General features: G+C 42.8%; 1 long non-coding RNA gene across 1 annotated transcript; it reads right to left on the reverse strand.

Annotated features, from left to right (window-relative positions):
- Positions 1-10,239: 10,239 nt before the first annotated feature.
- Positions 10,240-13,212, reverse strand: LOC141088696 (uncharacterized). The gene is made up of 3 exons (XR_012232030.1): positions 13,056-13,212; positions 11,574-11,615; positions 10,240-10,705 (listed from the first exon to the last, which is right to left on the reverse strand). It is a non-coding gene; the product is annotated as an uncharacterized lncRNA (long non-coding RNA).
- Positions 13,213-22,512: the final 9,300 nt, after the last annotated feature.

Below are 22,512 nucleotides of genomic sequence, written 5' to 3' on the forward strand. Positions count from 1 at the left end.
GTAACGATTTGGCGGTCTGACCTTTTCGCGAACTGATAATGGACATCAAACAGGATTGCTTGCGGTTATGATTGTTGTATCGGGGAGTCACCATCGTCTGGTCCGAAATTGTTCCGCGCAAGCATTGGCGTTCCATGAGGTCCTTGGTAAAGGTCAACAAGGCCAGGATTAAAGTCAACAGGGCGGTGTCTTCCTTTGTGGTTAGGAATGGGGCGTGGTTGTGCGTCATTTTGATCTTGAGAAGGGCGAAGGAGATTTTTGGTTGGCTGATGGTGTCCATTTGAACGCGGTCGGTTCCGACATTTGGACTCTGGGCCTTCAGGATGGCATTGAGAGGGCCATAGCATGGCGTGTTCGGGGGGTCTCGGGCCGTTGAGGTGTTCTAGGGCCCTCGTTATGGCAGTTCGGAAGGGGGGAGTCCTTGGAGTCATTTGGAAATTGGCTTTGGACTCACGGTATAGGGTCTCCTACGTTCATAGGTATGGTGGTGGTGATCTGGTGAAAAGTGGAGGGGTAGTTTCCGTAAAGTGGGCGGATCCCCAAGTTGCTTAGTGGACAATATGTCTCGGTGTGTTGGTGCTCCTGAGCCTGTGGGATAACGGCTGGGAGTAATATGTTGGGTTTTGTCCACAGCATTTTGGGGTAATTCACCTAGATCTTGTGGCTTCAAGGACTCCTCCTCAGTGTTCAAGTTGTTGTATTTATGTTGTTCATAATACATTATTATTGTTGTTTGTTGCTTTAATAAAAAGGCTGCTGTAGCCATGCAAATTCCAAAGAAACTTTTGGTCTCTGGAGTTATTAAGCGGCGTATGGGGTTAATACATGTGGGTGGTGTGGGGCTTTGGGATCGTCTTGTCTCCTCTCAAGGAAACAACTTGACAATCCCAACATCAAGCACCTTGAACTCTATGGATGACAATAGAGTCATTGTTTTCACAAAAAAATGTCTGGTAACCTGCAGCAGCTATATATTTAGCAACAGACTGCAAAGCTCTAAGCTCTGCCTAGATGCTGTTTTCAGCTATTCTCCCTGCTCCAGCTGTCCCATGGCTAAATGCAGAATGTATTGCATTGAAAGAGCAAAGCACAATTTTAGCCCTAAGAAGGACTTTTAGTATGATTGTTCAGCAAAGTATGACCACTAGAGGACTTTGATTCCTAAAACTGTGCACACAGGCCTGGACAACTACTCTCTCCATCCAATAAGAACTTTTCCTGAGCTGTGCAAAGGCGTCAGTGTGAGGAGCATGGTGGTGACAGTCCTTTTATAACCGCTGATGAGGTAATGCAGCCAGCCAATCACAGTAATACCACTACCAAAATAGTTATCGGAATCCACACGATTGACTGTGTTACAGTTGCCAATTTGGAGGAGCAGGCGAGCATATCCAATGACCCATACAAATACCTGAGCAATATCCAAGTATCGCTGAGTGCGTTCGCACATCACTAAGGCCTCTTTCACACATCAGGTTTTCGCCGTCAGGCGCGATCCGGCGCTTTTGACAGAAACCGGATCCGGCGAAATGCAATGCCGGATCCGGTTTCCCCCCCATTGATTTGCATTTGCGCCGGATCGCGCCGGATGGCCATGCGTTTCATCCGGTTTTCGCCGGATCCGGCAATGTGTCGCAATGTGTCGCGATCCGGCGTCTGGAAAAAACGTCTACTGTAACGTTTTTTGTCTCCGGCGAAAAAGTCGTACCCGCCGGATCCGGCGCGTCCGGCTTTTTCACACAATGAAAGCCTATGAGCGCCGCAATGCGCCGGATCCGGCGAAAGCCGGATCCGTTTTTTTTGGTCTGAGCATGCTCAGTAGCTCTGCCCACAGGAGATATATAAAAGCAAGACAATGGGACCCTCAGCCACACCCAACATGCCACCCAAGCCAAGAACCAGGAGCAGGAGAAGGCAGCAGACATCTGCAGCAGCAGCACCATCAGCACCACCCCAAATGGAGCAGCATGCTGAACGGGAGGGGAGTCCAGAAGCAGATGAGAGACGGTAATTATCAAATCCCCCATTCCTCCAAACTAGGGCCATGGAATATCAAGATATTCATTGGCCCTTTGTTTCTCTTTATTCAACAGCCGCCAAAGAGATGCAGCAGCAGCAGCAGCAGAAATGGCATCACTGGCAGCAGCAATACCCACAGCCATGGAGTCTGGCCATCAACAGGACAGCACATCTTCTTCTGGGAGCCCTCCCTCGCATCGTCAGCGTTTGACGGTAAGTTTTTATTTCCAAAATCCATCATCTCTGTAATATATGTCTATTCATTGCCTTTTATTTCAAAACAGGAATCACAAGATGAAGAGGAGCTCCCAGAAGAAGAAGGAAGGGGTGGACAGACACCTGGAGTGGGCTCACAATTCGTAAGTTTTTTGCATCAAACGCAGAAACACAACATCACACTACACACAACACATAGAAAACAATGTTCTGCAGACCACACACAGCAAACAAATGCCTACATCCCAAGACATAACATTTTTTGTTTTCTTCTCTAGTCTTCCCAATCTGGTGCTCGGCCAAGAGGTCCTCGCAGTGCCTCCCAGGGTCGTCGGCGACAGCAACGCGGCGGTCACCAGCGTGTAAGTATAAATATTTTTGCTTTGTTTTTTTGCACTTTTTATTTCATTTCTTTTGTGGAGGCTAATTATGTTATTTTTGTCTTTTTCTTTAACAGCCTTCACAGCGTGCTCCCGACTCTGACGGTGAGGATGGAGGGATTGATGTGGACCGTCTCATCAATCTCGTCAGAGAAAGGGAGCCGCTCTGGAATATGGCTGACCGCCGCCACGCTGACCTGATCATTACCCGACGACTCTGGGAGGAAATCTGTTCTCTCCTTGTGGGCCGCTGGGAGGACCTCGAAGCTCGGGCCCAGATTAAAGAGCGTAAGTATATACAGTAACGGTTGCTTGATGTAAACCAGTGTTTCCCGAACTCCAGTCCTCGTGGTCCCCACGGATCATGTGTTCAGGATTTCTATTTACTATGGAAATCCTGAAAACATGACCCCTGGGGACCATGAGGACTGGAGTTTGTGAAACACTGATGTTGTATACTAACCACTCCTTTCTCGTTTCAGGGAACAGAATTGTGAATCGGTGGCGGTCTGTGAGGGATCGTTTCAAGGAGTTCAATAAAGAGATGCAGGCCCCGAGTGGATCTGGAGGACGCAGGAGCAAGTACAAGTACGCACAAGCCCTGTCGTTCCTCCGGGAAACAATGCTCACCAGAAGGTAAATATTACACACCACATGTGAAAAAAAATGTTAGATGTAACTTTTTTTTTTCAGCCAGGGCCATACCATGTCAGTATTTTAATTGGTTTTTTTTCTCTTTATTCCACAGCACGGTGAGCAGCACTCGGGAGCCTGCACGATTGGACCCTTCTGAGGCGATCCCTGAGGAGACCGGCACCGAGGGACACTTCGACCGCCCCGGTACATCTGCACCTTCCCAGCCTTCCCACACATTCGACCCATCTGTCCCATCCACCAGCACAGGAGCATCGTGGCCGCCTACATTACATGAAGCTGCTGGTGAGGAGATCGCTTTCCCTTTACCCCACCCTTCTGCCCCTGCCGCCTCTAGTACACCTGCGGGTACTGGGCGGCAGCGGCAGAGGGGTCAGGAAAAGAGTTATGCGCAAGAGTTATTGAATCTGAATGCATCTTTCCAGAACTGTCTCAAAGTCTTGTCAGAGCAAATCTCCGCAGGCTTTCAGCAGATCAACTCCAGCATTCTGGAGGTGAAGACACTTCTGCAAACCATGCATTCAGAAGCAAGATCTTCGCCAAACCACACCTTTTTCAGGTCTGTTGTGGAGCGCATGGCAACACTATCTCCTACCCAGCAGATGCATGTAATGCATTCGTGCCACGGTGCTCTACAGCAGGTTACCTCCCAACCTCCACCTCCCACCACTGTAGTTCCTCCACCTGCACCCCCTCCAGCCACTTTCCATCCTCCCCCTCCTATTACATCTGCACCCCCTCCAGCCACTTTCCATCCTCCCCCTCCTACTACATACCAGCAACCTGCCCAGTACCAGCAACCTCCCCAGTACCAGTCATCTCCCCACTTCCAGCAACCTGCCCCGTACCAAACTCCTTCCCCGTACCAAACTCCTTCCCCGTACCAAACTCCTTTCCCATACAACTTTCCATCAACATCATCTGCTCCTACAGTCCCTGCCCAACCCTCCACTCCACCACCCACCACCTCTTCTGCTTCCCACATGTCCACCCATTCTGTAGTTTTTTCCACACCTTCACCTCTAACTGTTCCTTCCCCATCACGATCCCAGTCCTCTCTCCACACACCCAGTGTCGAAGTGTCCCGCAGCCCCTCCAGCAGTATTTCCACCCCACAGTACACAGAATTGTAATGTGTGTTTTTTGTAATAAAAATGCCCATTGGGTTTAAAACCTTTATTAAAAAAGTTTTTTGCACTTTAAAAACATTTTACAAAAAAAAAAAAATTTAAATAAAAGTTAAATTATCGTTTCACAATGGTTGTCTGTCATTTCTTTCTGCGGCGAACTATGTTTTAAAAAAAGGTTAAATACAGGGTATTTCAAAGGTAAAAAGGTATTCAAAACCAGGTATAACTGTGGGTAAATTTTAGCTTTTTGCCACAGTTGTGTTCCTGGTTGTGTTTGAAGCAAAGTATTTCACCGAAAAAGTTGTGTTTATTGTTGGTGATTTCCTACCAATGTACACAACTTTTGTTAAAAGGTGAAATACTTTGCATAAAACACAACCAGGTACACACCTGTGGCCTAAAGGTAAAAATAGTAAGACCATGACAAGGTAGCCAACTTTGGTTGGCAAAGGTATATACTGTTGGTCCAGAAGGTACACAAGTTTAGGGCAAAAATCTCTCACACTCTGTCATCCCAGTGTACTCTGCCTTGAGGTGACATAAAGTATAGTGGAAAATTGTCCCTGAAACCGTCACAGAACTTCTAGTGGTAATATTTCCAATGACAACATCCATCTTCGCCAGTAACTTGCTCTTCTCTCCAACCTGCACTTTCGTCTCTACAACCTGTCAAAGAAGGGCTGTAGGAACATGCTATATCTAGTTTTCCAGTAGCCAATCCCGTTCGGAAGGCCACAAGGGTCAATTTTAAAAACCGGATCCGGCGTAATCCGTCGAAAAACGGATAGAAAAATGGATAGAAAAACGGATGAACCGGATGAGACGGATCCGGTTTTGTCTGTCAAGAACAAGACGGATCCGGCAGAAAACCGGATCCGGCACTTCAGGTTTTACAAAACATTTGCCGGATCCGGCATTCCGGCACGACGCCGGATCGCGCCTGACGCCGAAAACCTGATGTGTGAAAGTAGCCTAACAGAGAATTTTATAAGTAGCATATACAGATAAGACATCTGTTCCAACACCCTGAACTATTGTCTCTTTACTCCATATCCTATAGACTGTAAGCCCTCGAGTACAGTGTTCTTTCCACCCTTGGTAACAGTCTGATACTATTAGTTTATTTACTGTATGCTATATATATATTTCTTAACTAACATGTACAGCACCCTGGAATTAGCGGTGCTTTAAAAATAATAATAATAAAAGCACAATGCATGTAGCACAAGCAAAGAGTCATGCAGCACAAGTAGTTTAGTACTGTTGTGCAGGCAATACAAGCTAGCCAATCCATATATGTACTTAAAGAGGTTGTTCATTACTTGACAAACTGCTTCTCAATGTAAATGTTTGCCCTCATTAAAATAAAAGCACTATACGGTACTCATCTCCCGTGCCAGCGCCATTCCAGCAGAGTGGGCACTCGGATTTAAAGTAGTCTAGCAAAGCTGTTATGTCACTTGAGCCCTGCTTCCTTTTTGCTCTGGTATTACTGTCCCCTCCTTCGAACACATAAGTAATCAAGAGGGAGTCAGAGAGCAGCCGCAGTTCTCACTTCCTGTTGATTACTTACAGTATAAGTCTGAAGACAAGAATGGTGATAACAGCGCTGCTTAGGCTCAGGGCTTATTTCACATAACAACCTCACTTGAGCCCCAGGAGAGTGAGAGCCAACACCGCTGGATTGGTTCCGGCACAGGAGGCGAGTATAGGTGTTTTCATTCAGATTGAGAAGGAGTTGTCATAGTAGGCCCCACATCCCGCCCCGCAGTGTGTTATGATGTATTCACAGTGCAGGGCTGGGGCCTCAGTAACATGCAGGCGCAATAGCCTGATGTTGGTTCTCGGGCAGCGTGCACTGCGTATGCCCAAGAACTCTTGTCACAGCGCAGGCGCCGGCATTCAAAACAGGAGGAGGTGGCGGCGCACAGGGGCATGGTGGGCGGCGCCCACGCACAAGACAACTGGCATGATGAACGGATGGTAGGCGGTGCCCAGGCACAATACAAGGGGCATAATTGATGGATGGTGGGTGGCGTCCAGGCACAAGACACAGGCATGATGGACGGATGGGAGGCGGCTGATACAGGGGAACACACCATATCTATGGGACACATTACAGGTATGAGGAGCTATTTATCAAAGTCGATATTTCAGCATTACTAGGGGTCAGAAACAGAAGAGCCACCTTCACAGAGTGCAGCATTGGTGCTGCTGAAGGTGCCTCTTTTAATTAAAAACACCCTGGGGGGGGTGACAGTTTCCCTTTAAGCAAGGTAGCCCCCACTTTACCTGTCTTTCAATTTATTGATCTAAATATATGATCACTGGCAATTTAAAAGTGACATGAGCACAAATTAATTGAATCTTCTGTCTAATGGCATGTGGATTACAGGACTACATTGCCTGTTGCATTGATTGTAGGTGTCATGATTTCTCTGCTCAGAGTGTCTGGGACTCTGTGATGGACAGCTCTGTAATCCTATCCTGTGCTGTGGTGTGCTGAGCTTTGAGTGCTTTGATTAACAGCTCGGTTGACCTATCTGACAGGGAGGTGCAGAGATTTCCAAAGGTGCTCCCTGTTCTTGGTAATTGATAAAATAGTCCTTAGAGGAACATATAATCTGATTCGTATCTGGGAGGGTGATGAGTGGAAAATGGCGTTTTTAATATTGGAGGGTTTATTTGTCTTTTGGTTAACCTATGCACCTACAGTCTTTCAGGACTATATGAATGACATTTTCTCTGATATTATTGGAAGGTTTATTGTGGTATACCTGGATGACATTCTAATTTTTTTCACCTGATCTGAATTCTCACTATGAGCACATTCTAAGTGTTTTTAACAGAAACTCAGGTAAAATTCTTTGTTTGCTAAATTGGAAAAATTTTTCTGTTCAGGAAGTATTGTTCCTGAGGTTCATTGTGTCAGCTGAAGGATTTAAAGTGGACCCTGGAAAGGTGCATGCTATAATTAATGTGGTTCAACATTGTGATCTAAAAGAATTGGAACGATTCTTAGGGTTTCCTAATTACTACAGAAAGTTTTTTAAGGAGTTTTCTCAAATCGTGAAACCCGTTACTGACCTCATATGAAAAGGGACAGATCTTAAGGTTTGGTCGTTGGATGCTGTTAGCTCCATTGATAAATTAAAGGAGTGTTTCATGTCCACTCCAGTTTTGATTCAATCTGATCTCCAGAAACAATTCATCGTAGAAGCGGATGCCTCAGAGGTTGGGGTAGGGGCTGTTTTGTCTCAAGGTTCCAAAACTCTGACTAACTTGCATCCATGTGCATTTTTCTCCAGGAAATTTTCACCTACTGAAAGAAATTATGATGTGGGGAATCGTGAGTTGATCGCTGTCAAGTTTGCTTTTGAAGAATGGAGACATTCTTTGGAGGGAGCTATTCATCCTGTTACTGTGGTGACAGATCCTAAAAATTTAGCCTATATTGAATCTGCTAAATGTTTAATCCCTAGGCATGCCAGATAGTCCTTATTTTTCTCTAGATTCAATTTTTTCATTACGTTCAGACCGGGGTCTAAGAATGTTAGGGCTGACGCTTTGTCATGCAGCTTTGATTCCATTTCTCCTCCAGAACCTTCATCCTAAATTTTTCCTCTAGGAATTGTGATTTCTATGGCATCCTCATAATTGGTAGCTGAAAATCAGGAGGTACAGTCATTGGCCCCATCCGCTTATCCAGAATTTAAATTATTTGTTCCTGTGTATCTTAGATTACGTCTATTGCAGGAATTTCATGACTCCATCTTAAGTGGTCACCGGGGAGTCACTGCTACACAGAAATCTATTGTTAGACTCTTTTGGTGGCCATCCATGCTTAACAATATTAAAGAATTTGCATATGCTTGTGAGATTTATACAATGGTCATTTGAGTGGTAGTTGATCGATTCAGTAAACAGGCTAGCTTTGTTCAGTTATCAGGGTTACCTAAACCTGAACCACTTTCCAGGTTAATCATATGGTGAACTTGCATGGCATTTTTTTAAACATTGCATCTATTAGGGGGGCAATTCTGGAGGGCATTTTGTAAGAAGTTTGGGTACTGTCACACTTAGCGATGTACCAGCGATCCCGACCAGCGATATGACGCGGTCAGGATCGCTGGTACATCGCTAAGTGGTCGCTAGTGAGCTGCCACACAGTCAGATCTCACTAGCGACATCGCTGGGGACGGGGGTCGCTACTTACCTGTCACACCAGGTGATCCTGCGTCCTCCTGCCCGGCTCCACGCTTGTCGCTCGTCTCTCCACAGAAAGCGCCGCAGGAAGCTGACGACGAGAAACAGTCCTGGACGTTCTCGCGCGATCAGCGATAACCAGCGGGGGAGCTGGTCGTAGGTAAGTATCAGACACAGTGATATCGCTAGCAATATCGCTATAACGTCACTAGTTATAGAGATATTGCTAGCGATATCTCTTAGTGTGACATGCCCTTTAGGGATTGACTAGTCATTTTCCTCTGCTTATCACCTTGAAACAAACGGTCAGACAGAGAGGATGAATCAATCACTAGATCAAATTTTAAGATGTTTTGTGGTGGTCAGCAGGAGGACTGGTCCTCATTTTTGCCTCTTCTTGAGTTCACTTTTAATAGCTGGGTCAATCCATCCACTCAAACCTCTTGTTTCTTTTGTAATTATGGTTTTCATCCTCATTTTTTGAATTCTCTAGGATTAATTCTGGATGCCCTGGAGTGGAGGTGACCATTGAGAAACTTGGGGATGTTTGGAGGGAGGCTCAGCAGAATATTGGGGTAAGGCAGATAGGAAACATTTGGCGGGTTCCACTCTCAAAGTTGGGGATAAAGTTTGGATATCGTACAAAGTTCGGCAAAGTTGGGTACGAAATTCATTGGCCCGTACGAGATTCTGGAGGTACTAAATCCAGTTGCCTTTAGATTAAAGCTTACGCAGTTCCTTTGTGTCCCCAATGTTTTTCACAAATCCCTGTTAAATAAGTTGGTTCCTTCTGTGTTGACTGTTTCTTCCCCTCCTCCTCCAGTCTCTGTTGATGGCGGTTTGGGGTACAAGGTGTAGAGGACTGTGGATTTTCGGACGGCCCAAAATTCCCTCCAATATCTCGTTCACTGGAGGAGATACGGACCCGAGGAGAAATCCTGGGTTCCGGCTCATTCGGTGAAGGCTGATCATTAAGTCAGAGCTTTTCATCGTATGTTTCCTGGGAAACCTGAGGGTCCGGTGGCCCCCCTTGAAGATAAGGTACTGTCACGACTCCTCTGCTCAGGGGGTCTGGGATTCTGTGATGGACAGCACTGTCATCCTATCCTGTGCTGGAGAATGCTGAACTGTTAGTTCTTTAATTGACAGCTCGGTTGACCTATCTGAGTCAGAGGTGCAGAGATTTCCACAGATGCTCCCTGTTCTTGGTAATTGCCCTGCTATTTAGGTGAGCTCTCTAGCCAGATCACTGGCAGAAAAAAGCTTGTGCTCTCTGGTGTATTTGCCTGTTCTCTGTGTAAGTTTTGATCTTCTACTACTGACCTAAGGACCGTTTCCCATTTGTTATTGCCCCTTTGCATTCTGCTGCTGACCTTTGCACCGAGTTCTGACTATCTGTTTTTTATTGCCCTTTTGCTTATCCACTATTTCTCTGGCATTCTGACCCTGGCATGTGGCCTGACTTACAAATTTTTATTTTCCTGTGGTTTACTTCGTGCTCTTTTGGTGTTGACCCTGGAATGTCTGACTTCACTGATTCACGGCCTGGCCATGGATTGTGACTAATGTCACTGTAAGTTAATCACCTCATATTACATTTAACCCTTTTCCAACATAATACAAAAATAAAACAGTCCTGATTGAAGCGGATAATTTATTTGACAAATATTAAGAACGACTAAAATTTAGTTTTTTTGCTTTTTTCACACACAGTTAACAAATAATGATTTAATAAAGATTAATGTCAGCAGAAATTAGCAGTGCTTACATGAGGTGCTAAGAAAGGATTTTCGGTATCAAATATTTATTTCTTTACTCCAGCACCACTGTATCCTCCTTGTGAAACTTGTCCACCGACTCCTCCAAATCCTCCTTGTGAGACTTGTCCACCAAATCCTCCCATTCCTTCATATCCTCCTTGTGAAACTTGTCCTCCGATTCCTCCTGCTCCTCCATATCCGCCCTGTGAAACTTGTCCTCCGATTCCTCCTGCTCCTCCATATCCGCCCTGTAAAACTTGTCCACCCATTCCTCCGACTCCTCCCATTCCTCCCATTCCTTGACCTTGCAGTTGGCAAGGATCAGGTACAGCACAAGGATCTAATAAAAAAGAAGATAAGAAACAATAATAATGACACAAATTTTGACAAAAATGGGGCATATTTAATAATAAATATCTAATCCTTATACAGCGCAAACTTAGGCTAAACAGTGATAAAAAATGGCAAATTTATTAAAGTAGTTCATGCTGTTTGATAAATTATAAGCTCTTGGTGCCCACCTTTCCCATGAAATCACACCTTGTTCAGCGAGACTACAACTCTTAGTTGTGCAACTCATAAAAAGGGTCTAAAACACATATTAAATATTGTAAAAATTATTATAGACAGTTTTTGATGCATGCAAATTAAACCAGAATTCCAGTGGATGTAACGTGCACCTAACTATGCCCCTTTAACTTTTAATTTATAGGTACGGTAGATTGTACACTGCAAAAATATGTTTATTTAGCTCTATGAACTGAAGTACTTTTAGAAAACTAAGGTGTCTAAGGAACAAATATTTAAATAATAATCAATCTGCTTAAAATAGCGAAGATGATACTAAAGCAAGTTACATCAGACATTATTATACAGAATCATACGTGGAGGGACCTCCTCCTGTCACTATAAGTTCTTGGCTGGTGAATGCTTTACTATGTCAACCGGGGACCTAACAGAGACCCCCTGGTTCCCCGTAATCATCTGTCCATTAGGTAATGCCAGAGTCTATATTGATATCTGTATTTACACTCGCAGTGTTCACTATTCCAATCATCTTTTCCTCCACAGTAATTGAGCTTCAATTTGAGCTATTCATAAACTTTACAATTTATTTCTCAGGTGCAGCCAGTGCTGGTTAGACTTCTGGTTTCTACTTTTTAACACTAACATTTATAACTTTATGGTCAAATCCTTATCCTTCATACCTTGGCATGGGTCTGGTATACATTGTGGTACTGGAGCACATGCTGAAAAGACATATGTAAAAGTTATAGCTTTCACTGTAGTATGAGAGTTTTATTTTACTTTTTATTTGCATACAAAACCTTAAGGATGATGCTCGCCTATTTTGTCAATTAAATACAACAAAAATAGAAAATAAGCAATGTTAAAAGAGTTTTCTAATCGCTTATCTTGGCTGCACCACTGCTCTGGACGGAGCGCTCTCCAGGTGACTAGCACAGGCCGCTTTGGCTCTTCAATACTGGAGAACTGGGGGACTGAAGCTGTCACATCCAATGTACTTGCCAAAGAGGGGCCTGCAGGCTTTAAAAAAAAAAGTCTGCAAATGGCGGGCACAACATGCCTAACTATCAGACCATTGATAGTCAGCAGGGTGGCCGGTAACTAAGCAATGAGCTGCAAATGGTAAAAATATAAATCTCTACATTGTTGAGAATTTTAATAAGATGCAAATTGCTTCTTGTCACAATTTTGACTTGTTAAGAACTAGAGTGTTCCCTTTCTAAATAATAATCATGTGTATTTTTGAATTTAGATTCTATGCAAAGTTTCCCTTATGAGAGGGAATAATACATTTTAAGTAAGATCAAGCTGTATAGCATTGGTTTTAGCTATGAACTATGTAAAAACACAGATTTGCATAGATGTTCACATAAAGACTTTATTCAGGTGCAGTACAGAGGGAACATTTTGGCGACTGGTTTAGGGCAGGGCACATGGCCATAAATTCTCTCATGAAATGACACCCTGATCATTCTCTGATCAGAGTATTAGCATAATGTGACACAATTGTTTTGAGATGAGAGAAGCCAAGCACCCTGTGTGGGGAAGATGGAAAACCTGATTTCAGTTTGTGACCAGCTAGTGTTTCCTGAAGCAAGCCAGACTTCACTTTTCAATACGAGTCTATGACATCCTCAATTCTGGCTCTTATAGGCTTACATTGAGCGCTTGTGACCATTACATCTGATGTTGGGCCAGTCAGAATTTGTGGTCACATAATGGCGTTGAAGGGCCGGAGCGGTGCTGATAAAGTGAAATTGGCAATGAGAAAGTATAAGACTATGACCGGGGACCTTAGATTAAAAGCATCAGTACAGCACTGAAATAAACCTAGCGCTTTAACAGCAATCTGAATGAGACATGTCAAATTTAGTTTCTAACTTCTGTTTATTACTGCTCACGCTGTCTATTGTTGTTTTCCCTGGGCTCCCAGGTTTTGGGGCGCTGCTGAATTTACTATTGTTTTTAATACAGGTCAGGATTGTACTAGTCCAATTTCACAGCATCCCATAAGATAATGTAGAATAACGCATTTTATCATTATTGCCATACTTTGTACCTGCACACACTTTAGATTAAATATCAGTGCAAAATATATACAGTAATAATATCACATCATACAATTGTTCAGTAGTGTAGTATATATGAAGTATTTCACTCACGGTCTTTGCCTTTTCCTCCCTTGGTTGCCATGATGTTTCTTCTTCGGTTGATGATCCTTACTGAAGTACCGTACTTGGAAAGATGCTTTATGCCTTGGTAAAGATGCTGTTTATATACAAACCCTGATGCCATTCCCTGGATGGTACATCCCTTGCATAAGTACATAGAATTTGGCTCCAACTATTCTAAATTGAGATCCAATTAAATCCTATTTGCATACCTGAAGGCATGGGAGTAGCTGAATGTTTAATGTAGATGGAATTCTATTCTTCAGTCTATGTGATTGCATTTCCAAAAGAAACAATGGGTGCGTCAATGCAATAAAATGACCTTTAAACATATTTAGATTGGTAAACATTAAATATGCAGGTATTAATTATTATTTCAGTTATAATTGCCTACACTTAGAAGGATTCACAGATCATTTTCAGAACGGGTAAAATACTTCAAGTGGAAACTCCTGTGTCTGCTGAATAAGCACACAGTGATAATATTAGAAAGATCATAGCACTGGATGTGATAGAAGTATAAACTGGCAGTATTATAAGTCAGGAGATTTTCCTTCCTTAATCTTTAACATTACAATAGCCTCCAATGCACCAAAATTGTGCCAAGAGTGAGTTTTTTGTCCTTCTTTCTGGTTTACATCTGCATACTGTTGGTTGTGCTGTGCAGAAGAGCAAGATAGAATTTACGTTCCTATACAGATGACACTGCAAAGAAAATGATACCATACAGTATACAGTGGGGCAAAAAAGTATTTAGTCAGTCAGCAATAGTGCAAGTTCCACCACTTAAAAAGATGAGAGGCGTCTGTAATTTACATCATAGGTAGACCTCAACTATGGGAGACAAACTGAGAAAAAAAAATCCAGAAAATCACATTGTCTGTTTTTTTTTTCATTTTATTTGCATAACGCCTTTTTGTATGACCAAACAACTCAATCTTTGTTTCATCAGTTCACAGGACCTTCTTCCAAAATGTAACTGGCTTGTCCATATGTGCTTTTGCATACCTCAGGCGACTCTGTTTGTGGCGTGCTTGCAGAAACGGCTTCTTTCGCATCACTCTCCCATACAGCTTCTCCTTGTGCAAAGTGCGCTGTATTGTTGACCGATGCACAGTGACACCATCTGCAGCAAGATGATGCTGCAGGTCTTTGGAGGTGGTCTGTGGATTGTCCTTGACTGTTCTCACCATTCTTCTTCTCTGCCTTTCTGATATTTTTCTTGGCCTGCCACTTCTGGGCTTAACAAGAACTGTACCTGTGTTCTTCCATTTCCTTACTATGTTCCTCACAGTGGAAACTGACTGGTTAAATCTCTGAGACAACTTTTTGTATACTTCCCCTGAAAAGCTATGTTGAATAATCTTTGTTTTCAGATCATTTGAGAGTTGTTTTGAGGAGCCCATGATGCCACTCTTCATAGGAGAATCAAATAGGAGAACTACTTGCAAGTGGCCACTTTAAATACCTTTTCTCATGATTTGATACACCTGGCTATGAAGTTCAAAGCTCAATGAGGTTACAAACCCAATTTAGTGCTTCAGGAAGTCAGTAAAAAGTAGTTAGGAGTGTTCAAATCAAGAAAATGGTAAGGGTGCCCATACTTTTGCACCGGTCAAATTTAGTTTAAATGCAGATTGCACATTTTCTGTTAGTACAATAAACCTCATTTGAATCCAGAAATATAACTGAGTCCATCAGTTATTAGATATATGAAACTGAAATACCTGTTGCAAAAACCAAAATTGTTATAAAGAAAAAAGGTTAACATTAATAGGGGTGCCCAAACTTTTACATATGACTGTATAACATAGAGTACATACTCACCGTCACTTGTCACTTTGATCCCCGAAGCCATTGTCACCTGAGGGATAAATATCAAAATAAAAAAACACCAATATACTTACCCCGATCCGCAGAAGTCCACGAGGGTCCCAAGTCCATCTTGCGTGGAGAACAGCAGCATCAGCTGATGCTACCATTCTCTACCAGCTCCAGGAATACAATGACGGAAGGTAGGTATCCTTCCGCACTGTATTCCTCCACCACTTAAAAAAAAAAAGTCCCTAGTCTCACTTTATGCCATTGCTGCGTGGGAAATTTTTTTTTTTAAAGTGGTGGAGGAATACAGTGCGGAAGGATACCTACCTTCCGTCATTGTATTCCTGGAGCTGGTAGAGAACGGTAGCATCAGCTGATGCTGCTGTTCTCCACGCAAGATGGACGTGGGACCCTCGTGGACTTCTGCGGATCGGGGTAAGTATATTGGTGTTTTTTTATTTTGATATTTATCCCTCAGGTGACAATGGCTTCGGGGATCAAAGTGACAAGTGACGGTAAGTATGTACTCTATGTTATATGTACTGTATGTCTATATGTATGTATTGTATGTAGTATATATGTATGTTGCATGCATGTAGTATATATGCAGTATATATGTAGTATGCATGTTGCATGCATGTGGTATGTATGTAGTATGTATGTAGCATGTATGTAGTATATATGTTGCATGTATGTAGCATGTAGTGTGTATGTATGTAGCATGTATGTAGTATGTATGTAGCATGTAGTGTGTATGTTGCATGTATGTAGCATGTAGTATATATGTAGTATGTATGTTACATGTAGTATATATAGTATATATGTAGTATGCATGTTGCATGCATGTAGTATATATGTATTATGTATGTAGTATGTATGTAGCATGTATGTAGTATGTAGCATGTATGTAGTATGTAGCATGCATGTAGTATGTAGCATGTATGTAGTATGCATGCTGCATGTAGTATATATGTAGTATGTATGTTACATGTAGTATATATGTAGTATGCATGTTGCATGCATGTAGTATATATGTAGTATGTATGTTGCATGCATGTAGTATATATGTAGTATGTATGTTGCATGCATGTAGTATATATGTAGTATGTATGTAGCATGTATGTAGTATGTAGCATGTATGTAGCATGCATGTAGTATGTAGCATGTATGTAGTATGCATGTTGCATGTAGTATATATGTAGTATGTATGTTACATGTAGTATATATGTAGTATGCATGTTGCATGCATGTAGTATATATGTTGTATGTATGTTGCAAGCATGTAGTATATATGTAGTATGTATGTTGCATGCATGTAGTATATATGTAGTATGTATGTTGCATGCATGTAGTATATATGTAGTATGTATGTAGCATGTATGTAGAATGTAGCATGTATGTAGTATGCATGTTGCATGTAGTATATATGTAGTATGCATGTTGTATGTATGTAGCATGTATGTAGCATGTAATTTTTTTTTTTTTTACATTCAACACATTAGCCGGATGATGGGACTACTACTGTCCCATCATTGGCTAATGTGTCAATCACTGTCATGGTAGCAGCATCATGATGACGCATCATGATGACGTCATTTAGGCAGCCAATCAGAGCCACTTTTGTGGCTCATTGCATTTTGGACTTCCGATTCCGGTATCCGATACGAAAAAAGTATCGGTACTCGGTATTGGAATTCCGATACGGCAAATATCGGCCGATACCCGATATTTGCGGTATCGGAAAGCTCAACATTAGTCGTCATACAATGTTTGTGTTCCCCCGGATCAGCTGTTTTAGATAGCAGCAAAAAGCTGATCAATTCAGAATTAGATACAAATTGTTTGTTATTTTTTTTGTGAATAAATAAAATGTTTTGAGGCAAAATTGTCTATTAGTCTGAACCAAGCAGCAATAAAGACTTCCATTGCTTTTCTCCAATTCTGAAGATTCATGGAGAAATAAAGATATACTATATATTTCCTAATAGTTTTCTCTGTTACCTAGAAGTGATTCAGATTAAGATATTTTGCATGACCTTTATCCTGTTCGCGGTATGAGTGGTGCTCATGTCTAACATTCTGGAACAGATTTCTCTTACCAGGAAAACAGCAGCCAATTTAATTTACAATAGGATTCACCCTTAGATAGAGTTAGTGTCTTTTGCTGGAGGCTCCTGTGGAACACCTTATTTTACCACCAGAGTCTCAACAGTGAGGAGAAGTGTAACACCACTAAGCTCCTGAGGCACACAGAACAGAATTATTTTTTACATGATGTGCGGTGTTTACAATTACTTAGGCTGGTTTCACACTAGCGTTTGATCGCGCAGCGCATCGTGCGCTATCGGGCGCACACGCAATATTCCCCTATCTTTAACATGGTGATCGCAGGGTCTTGCGAATGTACGCGCTCATCAGCATTTAGCGTGCACTGCGCATTTTACAGGTGTGAGCCCAGGCACGCCGAACGCTACATGTTGCATTTTTTGTTCCGCCTACATACTTAAAAAAATCGCGTGCGACCAAAAATAGCATTACAGTCTATGTGATCGCTGACGAGCGCTTGGCACCGCGCACGTCAGCGCCTTGTGCGCGCACGCGCTTTGAGTAAACAATGTCTAGACACTTGTCTAAAACTCCCCCTAAACAAGCAACATTGTTTGGGAGGAGTGTAGATAAAAGAAGGTGTCTTCAGGGTCAGACAATTACTCTACAGACAGCCTTGCAGAGAGCAGACAAAAGTCCAGAAGAGCCTTCCAAGTGTGGATTCAAGCTTCAGGAGCCAAAATGTGAGTATTCTTTAACATAATGTCTGTGCATCCTGTACAATTTTATAATGTACTAATGTTTATTTTGTTTTCATTTCAGCATGTCTTCTTCTGGATCGGTCTATTCGCCATCTCGGCAAGAACTGGTCCAAGCTGATCATGAGGTGACAATCTTGCTGCCTTTGGGTAAGTATAGCTGCCTCTAGAAATGTGTTTTAATTTTTCATTCCTTTACAGACATCGGACACGGGCAGTGACGATGGAGTGCGGGAGAGGTCTGAGCAGGAGCGGTCTGAGTGGGAGGATTCAGAGCGGGAGCAGCGTAGTCAAGTCGTGGCGAGGAGACGCAATGTGAGTATATAATGTGCCTTTTTTTTCTGTCTTTATTTTCATCTTTTATCTTGCTTCTTCTCTGTTTCTTTTTCTATCTTTTTCATTCTCCAAAATTACAAACATTCTAATATATTTATTTTTTTCTAGGTTCCACAGCTGGATGACGAAGAAGTCTACATCGACAATGAGCACCTGATCCGCCTCGTTGAGGAGCGTATCCCGTTGTGGGACAGCCGTGACCAGCAGTACAAAGACACAGTGGTAACCCGGCAGCTCTGGAATGAGGTGGCCGCAGCGATGATGGATGGCTGGGACAGTGACTCTGCAGCTTCCAAAAGGGTGTTCAGTAAGTATAAAGATGCTCTGTGATACTGCATTGATTTTTTGTCCTGATGGTGCAGGTGTTTTTTTGGCAAGATATATTCTTGCATTAAAAACACCAATGCCATATGGCACACTTTGATGGATTTTGGTCTTCAACTGCTGCATTGCTTTATGGTCCTGATAGTGCTGGTGTTTTTTTGGCAAGATATATTCTTGCATTAAAAACACCAATGCCATGTGGCACACTGTGATTGATTTTGGTCTTCAACTGCTGCATTGATTTATGGTCCTGATGGTGCTGGTGCTTTTATGGCAAGATATATTGTAGTGAAAAGTTCAATCTGTTATGTGTGCTGATATTTAAGTTGCCATAAGTGCATTTTATAATTTTATTTTGTTTTTGTTTTTTTCCCAACAGTGAACAAAATACGCACACGTTGGCGCTCGATGAAGGACCGCTTCAACACTGATGTTCGTCCAGAGGGACAGGTTCGGAGTGGTTCAGCGGCAAGGTGCAGAAGAAAGTACCGCTACTATCGAGAGTTGGCTTTCCTGAGACCGGTCCTTGCCAGCAGAGCGTAAGTTTTTTTAATTTGTTTTGTTTTGTTATTACTATGTGCTTTTCAATTCAACAGGTGTTGCTTCTTGTAAATACATAAATACCCTGCAACCTGTCCCGGGAGCGGTTCTTCATCGATCGACCTCGGACCCATCCCAGCCATCCGACAGCCAGGAAGCATCTTGCAGGTTAGCAACACAGACAGCTGGTGACCAGGAAGCTGGTCCATCAGGTGTTCCCCTGTCTCAGGTGTCTGTCACTGGTTATGCGGGCACTACCCGCCAGCGGCAGAGGACCTCGGACAGGCCTGTCATGCCCGAGTTCATGCACTTGAGCGAGGCCATTCAGGCCAGCCTCAAGGCGCTGTCCGCCAGAACGGAAAGCGGTTTTTCCCTGATGGAACGTGTTTTTAACCACATGGAACACTGCTTCCACTCTGTCGACCAGCGCCTTGACCGTCTGGAGACTGACCTCAACAGAACGGCGCTCCATTTTTTCAGTAAAATTGAACAGGTCATGGTGGAACACTTTAGTCCTGAGCAACAGCTGAGTGTGAATCATAGAATCATAGAATCGTAGAGTTGGAAGGGACCTCCTGGGCCATCTGGTCCAACCCCCTGCTCAAAGCAGGATTCGCTAAATTATCCCAGTCAGATGTCTGTCCAGCCTCTGTTTGAAGACTTCCATTGAAGGAGAACTCACCACTTCTCGTGGCAGCCTTTTCCACTCATTGATCACTCTAACTGTCAAAAAGTTTTTTCTAATATCTAATCTGTGTCTCCTCCCATTCAGTTTCATCCCATTGCTTCTAGTATTTCCTTGTGCAAATGAGAATAAAGTTGATCCTTCTACAATGTGACAGCCCTTTAGATATTTGTAGACAGCTATTAAGTCTCCTCTCAGTCTTCTCTTTTGCAAACTAAACATTCCCAAATCCTGCAACCTTTCCTCATAAGACAGGGTTTGCAGACCGGTCACCATTCTGGTCGCTCTTTTCTGAACTTGCTCCAGTTTGTTGATGTCTTTTTTAAAATGTGGTGCCCAAAACTGGACACAATATTCCAGATGAGGTCTGACCAAAGAGGAGTAGAGGGAAATAATGACTTCACGTGATCTAGACTGTATGCTTCTGTTAATACATCCTAGAATTGCATTTGCCTTTTTTGCTGCTGCATCACACTGTTGACTCATATTCAGTCTGTGATCTATTAGTATACCCAAGTCTTTTTCACATGTGCTGTCACTTAGCCCTATTCCTCCCATTCTATATATGCTTTTTTCATTTTTATTGCCCAGATGTAGTACTTTGCATTTCTCCCTGTTAAAAACCATTCTGTTAGTTGCTGCCCACTTCTCCAGTTTATTTAAATCTTTTTGAATCCTCTCTCTCTCTTCTCTAGTATTAGCTATCCCTCCTAGCTTTGTGTCATCAGCAAATTTAATCAGTTTACCCTCAATTCCTTCATCTAAATCGTTGATAAAGATGTTGAACAATACAGGGCCCAGGACAGAGCCCTGTGGTACCCCACTTGAGACATTCTTCCAACTGGATGTGCAGCCATTTACGATCACTCTTTGGGTCCGATCACTAAGCCAGTTATCAATCCACCTAACAGTTGCCTTGTCCATTCCATACTTAGTCATTTTTTCAATAAGGATTGTATGAGAGACTTTGTCAAATGCTTTGCTGAAGTCAAGATATACTATATCTACAGCATTACACTGCTTACTTGCAGGCTATGCAGCAGAATCGGTATGTTCAGCACTCAGTGGTGTCATTTCCAACAGTTCCACCGCTGACTCGCTTTACCACACTACCGACTTCTGCTGCATACCACTGCACGGCCACCTGCAGTCCCAGCGAAGCCGGACACCACTACACCACCCCAAGTCTGAGTGCTGCTGGACTCTCCTCCGCCACCACCACTATGTCAAGCGCTGCTCCTGTATGGAGCACCACCACCGCCAAAGCACCACCAGCTTGGAGCCAAACCACCACAGAACCTGCTTGGGCCACTGACACCACCAGTCAACACCAAAGGAGCACCGCCAGAACTCCTCAGCAACAGAGCACCGCCAGCACTCGAGGATTTTCGGAGAAGCATTCGTTTTGATGACAAGAGAACTCGTCCTGTCAGTTGTTGCGGTCATTAGTAAAGTAGAAAAGGAACCTTTGAAAAGAGATATTCCTGCAGCATGTTTACTGCAACTTTTATATAAAAAACTTTTAGACAAAAAAACATTATTATAAAGAGTTATATCGAATGCGTATATTGGGTGTTTTAAGCCCGTTCAGTTACTCTTTTGTTTTTTTTTTGCACATAGTAATGTTTTGAATTATTCACATCTTAGGCTGTGTTCCCACTGGCGCTGGGGTCTGCCAGGAGGTGATCCGTAATGGATCTGATTTCTTGGTAACTCCAGTTAAGGGTGCTGGAATGCCGGGATTCTGCCAGCCTTAGCTGGGGTCACCAGGAGGTTAGGTCCATTACAGATCTCCTCCTGGCAGACACCAGCGCTAGTGGGAATGCATCCTTACTTTGCAATTTTCAAATAAACTTTGAAAATTATTTTTGTTTGAGTTATTCCATGTTATTTGCACACGGGCCTAAAAGGCCCCAGGTATGTGAAAGTGTAGATTTTTATGGTCATGCGTTCTAGGGTTAATATTTGTGTATATGTAATTTTTTACACACGTTTAATTAAAAAAACAAAAACAAAAAAAATTCTGCAGCCTTTGGTTTATGAAAACTACGTACCTTAATGTGACCAGGAGCCGTTCCTCAGGAGTAATCGTACGCCGGAGCTGCGTGTCCTGTCTCCAGATGACTTCTTTTACCCGACCAAGCAAGTAGTGAAAGGTTTCTTTGGTCATCCGGGTATAATCCGTATATTTCTCCTGGTTTGACTGGAGCACGCTGCAGAGGGTGTGGTACGCTCCACAGCTCTCCCGGAGTTCAATAATGGGATGTATCCACATACACCGCTGCTGCCTTCTTTGCTGCCTCTCTCTCCCTCTGTTCATGGCAAGCAACTGCATAAGCCTGAGCCATCCTCATGTCCAGATCCAAGCAAAGTAAAAGCTCTTCCAGGGCAGATCCAAGTTTCTCAAGTCAAATGCAAGCAAATGTGAAGAATTCAGCCGTAAAAAGGGGCTATATAAAGAATTTCCATAAGACACGCCCACTGCTTTCCCATTGCTTGAGTGTGTTGCAAGAATTTTCCAAGGATTTTTTTCTAGTTTATTGCGCATAAAAAATGCAAACGCATGAAAAACGCTTACAAACGCATAAAAACGCTGCGATTTTTGATCGTTATGCGCACAATAATGCTACAAAAAAAGCAGCGTTTACAAGCGTTTGTATGCGCTTTTCACATGCGTTTCATGTGCGCTCCTAACGCAGTGCAAAAAAACGCTAGTGTGAAACTAGCCTTAACTGTTCAAAAAGAATTAGCGTAGGGTACTTCACCCTTTATTTACAAATTGCCATAAGGCAAATAGACCCTAACTAAAGATTATATAATAATAAAATATAACTTTTATTTTTCAACTTAATATTGTGTGCTATTTAAAACCACAGTGTCTATGTTGGCCACTATATAGACTTATCATAGGTCTGAGCTAAAGATTTAATTTCATTTT

The sequence above is a fragment of the Dendrobates tinctorius genome, unplaced genomic scaffold (genome assembly GCF_039654945.1).
Source record: "Dendrobates tinctorius isolate UK_male_01 unplaced genomic scaffold, ASM3965494v1 ptg000040l, whole genome shotgun sequence".
Classification (NCBI taxonomy): domain Eukaryota; kingdom Metazoa; phylum Chordata; class Amphibia; order Anura; family Dendrobatidae; genus Dendrobates; species Dendrobates tinctorius.